Source organism: Callithrix jacchus, chromosome 21 (assembly GCF_049354715.1).
Source record: "Callithrix jacchus isolate 240 chromosome 21, calJac240_pri, whole genome shotgun sequence".
Classification (NCBI taxonomy): Eukaryota; Metazoa; Chordata; class Mammalia; order Primates; family Cebidae; genus Callithrix; species Callithrix jacchus.
This window is the reverse complement of record NC_133522.1, coordinates 45452298-45463396: the sequence shown is the minus strand read 5'-3', so window position 1 is coordinate 45463396 and position 11099 is coordinate 45452298.

Sequence of the window (11099 nt, the reverse complement as noted above, 5' to 3'; positions counted from 1 at the left end):
GGCTGACTCTCCTTGGCCTTCCCTTTCCCTGTCCAGACGCCCAGGCAGGCAGCTGCTGAGGAACACTGCTCACCTCCAGCAAGGACGGCCAGGGAAAGCCACTTCCACATGGATTCCCAATCCTCAGCTGTAGGAAAAAGCACACCTCTCTATCCCCAGAGTAGGATGTACAGAGCAGGATGGCTGGCCAATCCCACAGTGAGTTCTATGGTGACCATTATGATACTAGGAATTAAGCAGACATCACTTAGGCAGGTAGCAAGCATATGGGTAAGGCTTTTCCTTTTAATGAAAAGCAGCCCTGAATGACCTCCCTTTCTAGTGAAGAGCAGCCTGCAAATTCAAGCTACAGACACAGATACCTGCAGTTGTGCCAGTCATGTTCAAGATGCTGGCCTCCACCTTCCCTTCTCTTTGTCAGCCACATGTAATGTAAGGAGCAGAGAAGATGGCACCAATCACCTGGAAAGTTCATTTGCATAACAGGATTAGGGTGCGGCGACCAGCCCACCCCATGTGCAATGCAAAGGTCATACCTGATTGAACCAATCTATGAGCCCTGTATACATCAGGCACGGCCTCCTCAAACTGGACCATAAAATCCAGTGCATTCACCACCAGTTGACCCCTTACCTCTAGGAGACAGCTGTTTCTCTTTCTCTTCTCTTCTGCCTGTTAAACCTTAGCTCCTAAACTCACGTGTGTCCACGTCCTAAATTTTCCTGATGCACAACAACAAACCCCAGAATATATACTCCAGACAATGCACCTGCTGCAAGTACAGTCCAGAAGTTGAAACCGGCATCTTGAGTCACTTCAAAACAAGTCAAGAGTTAGGCTAACTCTCACTGTACTCTTCCATCGCCACATTCTATACCGTAATAATACTTTCCAAAAAAATACGCACACAGCCTGATTAGCTTAGCCATAGCTGAGCCATCGAGGGTAGACCTTGGCGTAGAAAACAGTGTTGAACCTGGCTGGTCACAGTGCTAAGTACAATTATTTCATTTCATTCTCACAACATTCTAAGGTACTATTTTTAGCTCCATTTTAGAACTGAAGAATCACCCAAAAAGAGGTTGAATCCTTCACCCCAAATTACTGTTATTAGTCCATTTTCATGCTGCTGATAAAGACATACCTGAGACTGGGCAATTTACTAAAGAAGGAGGTTTAATGGACTCACAGTTCCATGTGGCTTGGGAGACCTCACAATCATGGCGGAAGAAAAGAGTCACATCTTACATGGCAGCAGCAAGAGACAATGAGAGAGAAGCGAAAGCAGAAACTCATTATAAAACCATCAGATCTCGTGAGCCTTATTTGCTACCATGAGAACAGTAAGGAGGAAGCCACCCCCATAATTCATTTATCTCCCACCGGGTCTCTCTCACAACACTTGGGAATTATGGGAGTTGTGGGTTTCTCCCACAACACTTGGGAATTATGAGATTTGGGTGGAGACACAGAGCTTACCATATCAATTGAACAGCTGGAAAACAAGAAAACCAAGATCTAACCAAAAAGCGTAGGATTCTACCACTGTCACCTCCAATGTAGATGTTGTAAATCAAAATGAACTGGAATTCATTTTAAAAATTGAGGCAAATTTTTTCAGGCACTAAAATTTATAAACCAAACACTCCTCTTTCTCTAGAATTCAATATTAAACCTCTTTTCAGGTTCAATGCTTCTAGTCTCATTTTATGAATTTGGAATCTATTTCCACTTGAATTTATAACACACTGATTATTTTACAGTTGTCAGTAAACACCCTTCCCAACGTGATCACAGTAGACAACTTTAGCAATTACGCCTCACAAACAAGCCACTTTAAATCCTGCTCATTTCTGAGTGGGAAATCCCACTAAGCCAGCAACTAATGGAAGCATAATATTCTAAGAGTTGGGTCATTTTAAAACAAACTCTGTAGAAAGGATGGTTTTCATAATCCCTTTTAGATGCTCGAGACAGCTTTCGTACCTGTCACAGAATGAGAAATGTTTAAAGACCATGTGCAAATTGTTTGCACAGTGAGCATTAAATATGTTTCTGCAGGAGCATATCGAAAGAAGCAATGGTACAGTTTAGGAGGGCAGGCCTGAATTACATTCATCAGGTTTGCCAGCATATTGCATTCATCTGTTCATAAAATAATTAATGTGTGAAGGGTAAGACTCACATTTTTCCCTCCCGGGTCTTCGGGCTGAAGGTTTGTCATAGCCCATCACAATCAGCCGCTTTCCTGTCCCCAGTTGAGCACAGAAAAGGCTTTCTTGCAGAAATTAGCCTCCCAGCCCCAGGGCCTGGGGCTCTCAGAGCCATTTCATTGATGGCAGTGCCGTTGCCATAGTTACCAGGCTCGCCCTCCACAGTTTGCCTCTTCACCTTACCACAAAAGCTTCGGGAGAAAATAAAACATAAAGTTGAGCCACATGCTAATATATGAGCCCATACCGCTACTCGTTTATGTTAAATATTTTAAAAATCACTTTGGAAGAGAATAAAATAGGAAAACAGGATTTTGGAAAGCCATCTGTGATTGCTCAACTATTTGGATTTTTTTTTTTTTTTTTGAGAGAAGGAAAGAAAAAAATGAGTAAAGGAGAGGAAGAAAGAGGAAGAGAAAGAGGGAGGGTGAACAGAAATATTGCTTTATTCTGAAAAAAAATGGGTATTAATAATGGCCAATCAATGTTTCATTTAAACCTATGAGTAGGTGTGATGTGGTATTGACAAGAATGTATATTTTGTGTATTTGAAGTGGAGAGCTCGATAAATATTTATTAAGTTTACTTGTTCTGGATCTGAGTTCGAGTCCTTGATATCCTTATTAATTTTCTGTCTCATTGAATCTAAGTCTCTATGTATCTGGGTGTTAGGATCGTTAGCTCTTGTTGTTGCATTGATCCTTTTACCACTATATCTTTGTTGCTTTAAAATCTATTTTATCTGATACAAGAATTGCAACTCCTGCTTTTTATTTATTTATTATTTATTTTTGCTCTCCATTTGGTTGGTAAATCTTTCTCTATCCTTTGTTTTGAGTCTTTGTGTATCCTTGCATGTGAAACAGGTCTGGATGTAACATGCCATTGGGTTTTGACTGTGTCTTTTGATTGGGGGATTTAGTCGATTTAAATTTAGGTTTACTGCCATTTGATGTTAACTGGCTGTTTGATCTATTCGTTGATGTAAATTCGTCTTTATGTTGGTGCTCTTTACTTTTTGGTATATTTTTAGAAAGGCTAATACTGGTTGTTTCTTTCTGTGTGTAATGCTCCTTTCAGAAGCTCTTGTAAAGCAGGCCTGGTGGTAATAAAATCTCTGAGTACTTGCTTGTTCATAAAAGATTTTATTTTTCCTTCAGTTGTGAAGCTTAGTTTGGCTGGATATGAAATTCTGGGCTGAAGGTTCTGTTCTTTGACGATGTTGAATATCGGCCCCCACTCTCTTCTGGCTTGTAGAGTTTCTGCTGAGAGATCTGCTGTAGGTCTGATGGGCTTGCCTTTGTGGGTAATCTGACCTTTCTCTCTGGCTGCCCTTAGTATCCTCTCCTTCGTTTCAACCCTGGTGAATCTAACAATTATGTGCCTTGGGGTTGCTCTTCTTGAGGAATATCTTTGTGGTGTTCTCTGTATTACCTGGGGTTGAATGTTGACCTGCTTTGCTAGTTTAGGAAAATTTTCCTGAATAATATCCTGAAGGGTATTTTCCAGCTTGGATTCATTCTCTCCGTCGCATTCAGGTACACCTATCAAACGTAAATTTGGTCTTTTCACATAGTCCCATATTTCTTGGAAACTTTGCTCATTCCTTTTTATCCTTTTTTCTCTAATCTTGTCTTCTTGTTTTATTTCATTAAGTTGGACTTTGACCTCTGATATCCTTTCTTCTGCTTGAACAATTCGAGTGTTTAAACCTGTGCATACTTCTCGGAGTTCCTGTATTGTATTCTTCAGTTCCATTAATTCACTTATATTTCTCTCTAAGTTGTCTATTCTCAATAGGATTTCATCAAACCTTTTTTCAAAGTTCTTAGTTTCTTTACATTGGGCTACAACATGTTCTTTTAACTCACAGAAGTTTCTTATTATCCATTCCCTGAAGAGTGATTCTGTCATCAGGAGGCACTCGTTCTCTGTCAAGCCTTGTTCCATTGTTGATGTGGAACTGTGATCAACTTTAGAGGGAGAGGCGTTCTGATTTTGAGTATACTCAGCCTTTTTATGCTGGTTTCTTCCCATCGTTGTAAATTTATCCTCCTGTCATCTTTGAAATTACCAACTTTCAGATTAGGTCTCTTGAGTGGACGTCCAAGTTGTTAGTTCCCAGGGCCAGAGCAGCGGAGTTAAGACTGATGGTGCTTTTCTGCCCAGGATTCTCCTGTCTGGCTTCCTTCTTGTGTACATAATGGGAGACTCTGCCTTCCCGGGGCTCCAAACCTCAGTCAGAAGGGGAACCAGTCTCGTTTACTCTGCGCCGAGAGCTGCCGCACCGAGGTGCCGTCACAGCTGCTGCGCTGGCCTCAGGAGTCGTGCTGGGGACCCATGTGGGTCCTCCAAACCTCGGTCAGAAGGGGAGCCGGCCCTGTTTACTCTGCTCCGAGAGCTGCCGCGCCACGGTGCCGGCGAAACCGCTGCGCCGGCCATAAGAGTCACGCTGGTGACTTGTGTGACTCCTCCACTGGGGATCTTCTGCTCCATGAGCTACCAGAATTTGTCTGAAAGTGTGGCGACCTCTAGTTCTCTGTGCTTTCACTGAGAGCTGCAATCCCGAGATGTTAGCAATCAGCCATCAACTATTTCGATTTTTAACAGCTCACCAGAGAAAATAGGTACTTTCCAAGCTTACAGCCTTGCTTTAGAATTCTTGGATTAAAACCATTGTGACGCTCAGAGATCAGAGAATAATTCATCTTGGTTCCTATATTCAAAAGCCTCCCAACCATCATGCATACAGCATGGCTTTTGGAAATGGAATTTTTGCTTTTCCATAAATGTCTATTTTATGTGTTGATAGGATGTCCCACCAGGAAATTCTACAAGTTATTTCAATAAGAAAAATTAAAATCTAGCCAGGTGTAGTGGCTCATACCTGTAATCCCAGCACTTTGGGAGGCTAACATGGGAAGATCATTTGAACTCAGGAGTTTAAGACCAGTCTGGGCAAAAGACTGGAACTCTGTCTCTACAAAATATATATATATATATATATATAAGTTAGCCAGGCATGCTGGCATACACATGAGGTCCCAGCTACTCAGAAGGTTGGGGTGGGAGGATCACTTGAGCCCAGGAGGTCAAGGCTGCAGTGAGCCATGATTACGCCACTATACTCCAACCTGGGCAACAGAGTGAGAGCCTGTCTCAAAAAAGGAAAGAAAAAGAAAGAAAACCCCTCTTCAAACAGGATTTCTGATATAATGAAGTAAAAATAATAGTGTGCAATTAAAAGCCATAATTTGTGTTTTATGGACATAAATTCTTTACTGGCAATCAGAATTACTCTAAATGAAGCTCATCTTGGGCCCTCAGGGAAAGCAAAGGTCTTGGGGGGCTAGTGGCATCACTTAAGCAGCTTCAGGAAGAGTTGCTTCTGAGAATCTGCAGAGCCTGGCCCCCTGCACCTGCTGTGCTGAGCACAATGCCAGCAGTAAGAATGACCAGCTCAGTGCGGGGACCAGAACGTTGCCTGTAATTTTAGAAGTAAGGCCCACTCAATCCACATACATTTGAAATGATACCAAGGCACTTATTATTGACATTGGAATTTTACAAAACCCACAAGGCCTGAGGACAACTAACCCATGCCAGGGAGAAAACTATGTGCTTTATTCTGCACAATTAACTTACAGATACATAGACATCAAGGAGTTAAGAGCACTGACTTTTAAGTCAGGCAATTCTAGGGTCAAATGTCAGCCCATTGCTAACTGTGAGTACTTAGGTGGGGCACATCATGTTTCCAAGTGTTCACTTCCTCGTGGTAAAATGAGGATGATGTTAAAAATACCGATTATATGACTTAATGAGCTACTGCAGGCCAAGTGCTTGGTAGAATAGCACTTGGGGCAGAATAGACATGCCCTGCACGGTGGTTATAATGATGATGAGAAGAGAGAAGGTGGTGGAGGAGAGGAAGGGATAGAGGAAGAGAAAAGAGGAAGAGAGGAGGAAGGGGCAGAGAATGACTAGGAGGGAAGAGAAGGAGGAAATGGAGGGAGGAAGGCAGGAGAGGAATAAGGAGCTCTGAGCAGAAGGAAGAGGAGGAGGGGAAGAGGAAGGAGACCAGTGGCGGGAGTATTTACAATACTTATAATTGCTTGCTGTGTACAAACAGGGATAGAGAAAATGACTCCAGGGCTGTGGATACAGAGTGACCTGGGTTCAAATCCTGACTCCAACATGCAGACATTCATGACCCCTGAAAGATGTCCATGAGCACCGGAATTTACCTCTTGGTCTTCCCTTCAGAACAAATTTACATTTTTGCTTATAATTTCAATAAAGGAAAGAATCCACCCCAGCCACCTCCCACTCATACAGGAATATCATGTAGGACACCAAACTAAACTGCAGCTGGAGGTGGCTTTAGAAACTCTGTCTCACCTTCCCACCTCCTCTTCCTGTCTCTGCAGAAAAATTCTTTCTGTTTTGGAGTCCATTCTCCAGAGCATAGCTCAGAAGAAGGCGCCTGCTGAGGTTCAGAATTTCTCAGGATCACTTAACTGCCCCCTCATAATGGATGGCCCCTCCAAGTGTCACCTAGCAGCACAATGCAGAATGCAATCAAATCAAGCACTGGCCGGACATCAAGCTGCCGGAAATAGTTCAGGTCATCAGCCTCCATTTGCAGCATTTTTGGCCGCAGCACTAGGCCTGGGAGGCAGAGAGTAAAGATTGCCAAAGAAACAAGGCTTAGAGAAACAATGCTGCCCTGAGATTTTTAATCTTTGGCTGAGACATTTCCCCAAAATATTTCCAAGCAGGAACCAAGATTATTTTCCTGATTACAAATGCAGGTAGCTGTGTCATTTTAGGAATTTGAAAAGGCCGGTCCAAACGTGTGTGTGTGGATACGTGTGAGTGTATGTGTAAGCTAAGCATCTGAAGTACAATTTACAGATTGCTAGAGACCAACCCTCACTTTTTACACTTTTACACTTAGTTCAATAGATAACTAGACCTGAATAATAAAACACGGCATGCATTCACAGTCTCCAGCATGACAATCTGCAGAGATTGAAAGTTAACAGAGTAATAACATCTGGGTGTTGGTCAAAATTGGCATACAGTAGAGACCCAAAGGTCTGGAGTGATAACATTTGGGTGTTAGGAAAACATTTGTAGTGTGATTTAGTCATTTTACAGTATGCCTTAAATAAATAACACTTGTGTGCACTAATTTTACTATAGGCACAAGTCATGTTAGTATCTTTGAGTATCTATTCCACATCTTCATGGACCCAAGGTCCTTAGAGACTTGGCTTGCTCCTTCTTGCTGTATTCACTGCTTTTCAGACCCAACTCCTCAATGTTTAGACATCCCAAAAGTTCAGAGCATCTTAATAAATGGTCTCCTGCCCATCCCAGCACTACCCCCAAATACTTTCATGTTCCCAAAACAAGGCATTTCCGGACCATCTTGGGTACCAAGATCGAAGATCTAGTTCTAGTTACACTTCAGGTGTGCTAACCCTGTCTTTTATTTTCTTTATTCTGATTCCGTGACATGTGGAACCTTGCTGGCCCTGGACAGACTTCTCCTCCACCTCCATGGTTAGCCATTTCCTAGAGGCAGTGAAACCATCCCAACAGTCCCATAGACTGTTGTTCTGGATCAACATAGAAATTGACCTTTCTGGTCTTAAAGCTTGAAGCTTGAATTTGTTTTATCTGAGTTCCTGTCCCATGAGAGGACCTTCAACCCTCTCAAAAAAGTATCAAAGAACTGAAACCCACCAGATGACTGTTGCAGATACCAGACCCCTCATTCATTGTGATTGCTTCCTTGTCCCTCCCTAGTTCAGATTTTTTTACACATGATTACATTTCTTCCCTGCCATATAAACCCCTGGTTTTAGTCAGTCAGGGAGATAGATTTGAGACTGAGATCCCATCTCCTGGGCCACAGCACTCTACTAAAGCCTTTTTCCTTGGCAACAATAGTTTGGGTCATGGTTTTCTGTGTGAGGAGAAGCAGTACCTAGACCAAACACCTGGTGTTTCGGTAACAGTAACAAACATCCTGCCTGAGAGAGAGCTCTTAAAATGTAAACTCACCCATTTATAACCCATTCCCACAACCACCTGCTTTCCTAGAATCTCAGACTCCCCTCTTGCTGTGTCCCATCCTTGCCTTCCCACAGATAACCCCTCCCTCTGCCAGCTGACCAACCTGGTGCTTCCCCAGGTGGTCTCCATGGTGTGACATGGTCCTTTCTGTTGGGACCTGCAAATAACTATCTTTTCAACGGCAGTCAGCATCTGATCTGTTGGCCTTAGTGAACCTCAAATTTTCTGTTAATATACTTCAGGAAAGCAAGTTTTTCTGAGCGAAGCAAAGAGTAAAGGACTGAACATTCCTTTCTGGGTCCACACAATTGTCAGCAAAGTGATCCCAGAAAGAAGCCTTCAGTTACTCACTGACAGAGTCCTACATCTTACAAAGTCATAACCTGTGCTAACGTTTTCAATCAAAACTGAGTTTCATGAGTTTTTTCTTCCTATATTAATTTAATATGGAAGTGTCTCTGTTTTTATGTAAAACCCAAAACCATAAAAACCCTAGAAGAAAACCTAGGCAATACCATTCAGGACACAGGCATGGGCAAAGATTTCATGACTAAAATACCAAAAGCAATTGCAACAAAAGCTAAAATTGACAAATGGGATCTAATCAAACTAAAGAGTTTCTGCACAGTGAAAGAAACTATCATCAGAGTGAACAGGCAACCTACAGAATAGGAGATAAATTCTGCAAGCTACCCATCTGACAAAGGGCTAATATCCAGAATCTACAAGGAACTTAAAGAAATTACTAGAAAAAAACAAACAACTTCATCAAAAAGTGGGCAAAGGCTATGAACAGACACTTCTCAAAAGAAGATATTTATGCAGTCAACAAACATACGGAAAAAAGGTCATCATCATTGGTCGTTAGAGAAATGCAAATCAAAACCATAATGAGATATCATCTCACACCAGTTAGAATGGCAGTCATTAGAAAGGCGGGAAACAACAGATGCTGGAGAGGATGAGGAAATATAGAAACATTTTTACACTGCTGGGGGGAGTGTAAATTAGTTCAGCCATTGTGGAAGACAGTGTGGAGATTCCTCAAAGATCTAGAACCAGAAATGCCATTTGACCCAGCAATCCCATTACTGGGTAGATACCCAAAGGATTATAGATCATTCTACTATAAAGACACATGCACACATATGTTTACTGCAACACTATTTACAATAGCAAAGACTTGGAACCAATCCAAATGCTCATCAATGATAGAGTGGATAAAGACAATGTGGCACATATATACCATGGAATACTATACAGCCATAAAAAAGGATGACTTCATGTCTTTTGCAGGGACATGGATGAAGCTAGAGCCCATCATTCTCAGCAAACTAACACCAAACACCACATGTTTTCACTTACAAGTGAGAGTTGAACAATGAGAACACATGGACACAAGGAGGGGAACATCACACACTGGGACCTGTCAGGGGGTGAGGGGCAAGGAGAGGGAGAGCATTAGGACAAATACTTAATGCAGGTGGGGCTTAAAACCTAGATGATGGGTTGATAGGTGCAGCAAACCACCATGGCAATGTACACCCATATAAAAACTTGCACATTCTGCACATGTATCCCGGAACTTAAAATAAAATTTTTTTAAAAGGAAGTTTCTCTGTTTTCTTTTCCTTATCTGAGCAATGATCTCTTCGTCTTTTCAAATGACATCCTTGCACCAGCTTCAGTGTATAAATAGTCACATTTATTTAATCAGCTACTCAACAGAGATTTATTGATTTACTGTGTGCTCTGTTCTAGAAAAAGGAATACAACAGTGAACAACACAGGGAAAAACGTCTGATCACAGGGAGCTTGGACGCCAGTGCCGTGAGTCAGACAGCAAACCAAATAAACCAACGGTATGTTCGGTAGAAATAACGAGAAAACAAAGCAGGAATGAAGAATAATGAACTCCAGAAAGACGGGGAGTTCAAATTTTTCTATAATAGCTTTGTTGAGATATATTTCAGATACGATAAAATTTGTTCTTTTAAATTGTCCCAGCCCATGGTTTTTAGAACTGTGTAACTATCACACTATCCACTTCTAGTACATTTTCATTACCTAGCCGTCTCCTCAAAAACATGTGTATACACCTCTTAGCAGTCACTCTTCATCACACCGTCTGCCCAGACCCTGGCTACTAATACTTTCCTTTATATCTTTATGGCTTTTCCTATTCTGGACATTTCATATAAATGTAATTATATAACATGGCCTTTTACGTCTGTCTTCATTCAGTTAGTATAAAATTTTCAAGATACATCCATGTTGTAGCATGTATTGGTACTTTGGTACTTTATTTTTTTGTGGCTGAATAATATTCCATTGTATGTATAAACTTTGATTTATCCATTCATCTAGTAATGAGCATTTACATTGTTTTTGCCTTTTGGCTGTTATGAATAATGCTACCATGAACATTCAGGATAAGCTTTTGTGAGGACATGTTTTCATTTTTCTTGGGCATATACATACAAGGGTATTATTGAGTCACAAGGTTTAGTTTTTTGGTTTTCTTGTTTTATGGTTTGTTTTTTTTTAAGAGACGTCTCTCTGTGTCACCTAGACCGGAGTACAGTGATGCAATCATAGCTCACTGTATCCATGTTTAACTTTTTGAGGAAGCAGGTCCATTTTAAATCAAGCAGTCAGGGGAGGCCTTGTCAACAAGATCACATTGAGCAGAACCCCTGATGATGATCTAAATAAAACCTACACGTAGATGGAGGCAGAGCATGCCAGGCAGAGAACAGCAAGATCCAGAGGCAAGAATGTACCTAGCTTGTCTGAGGA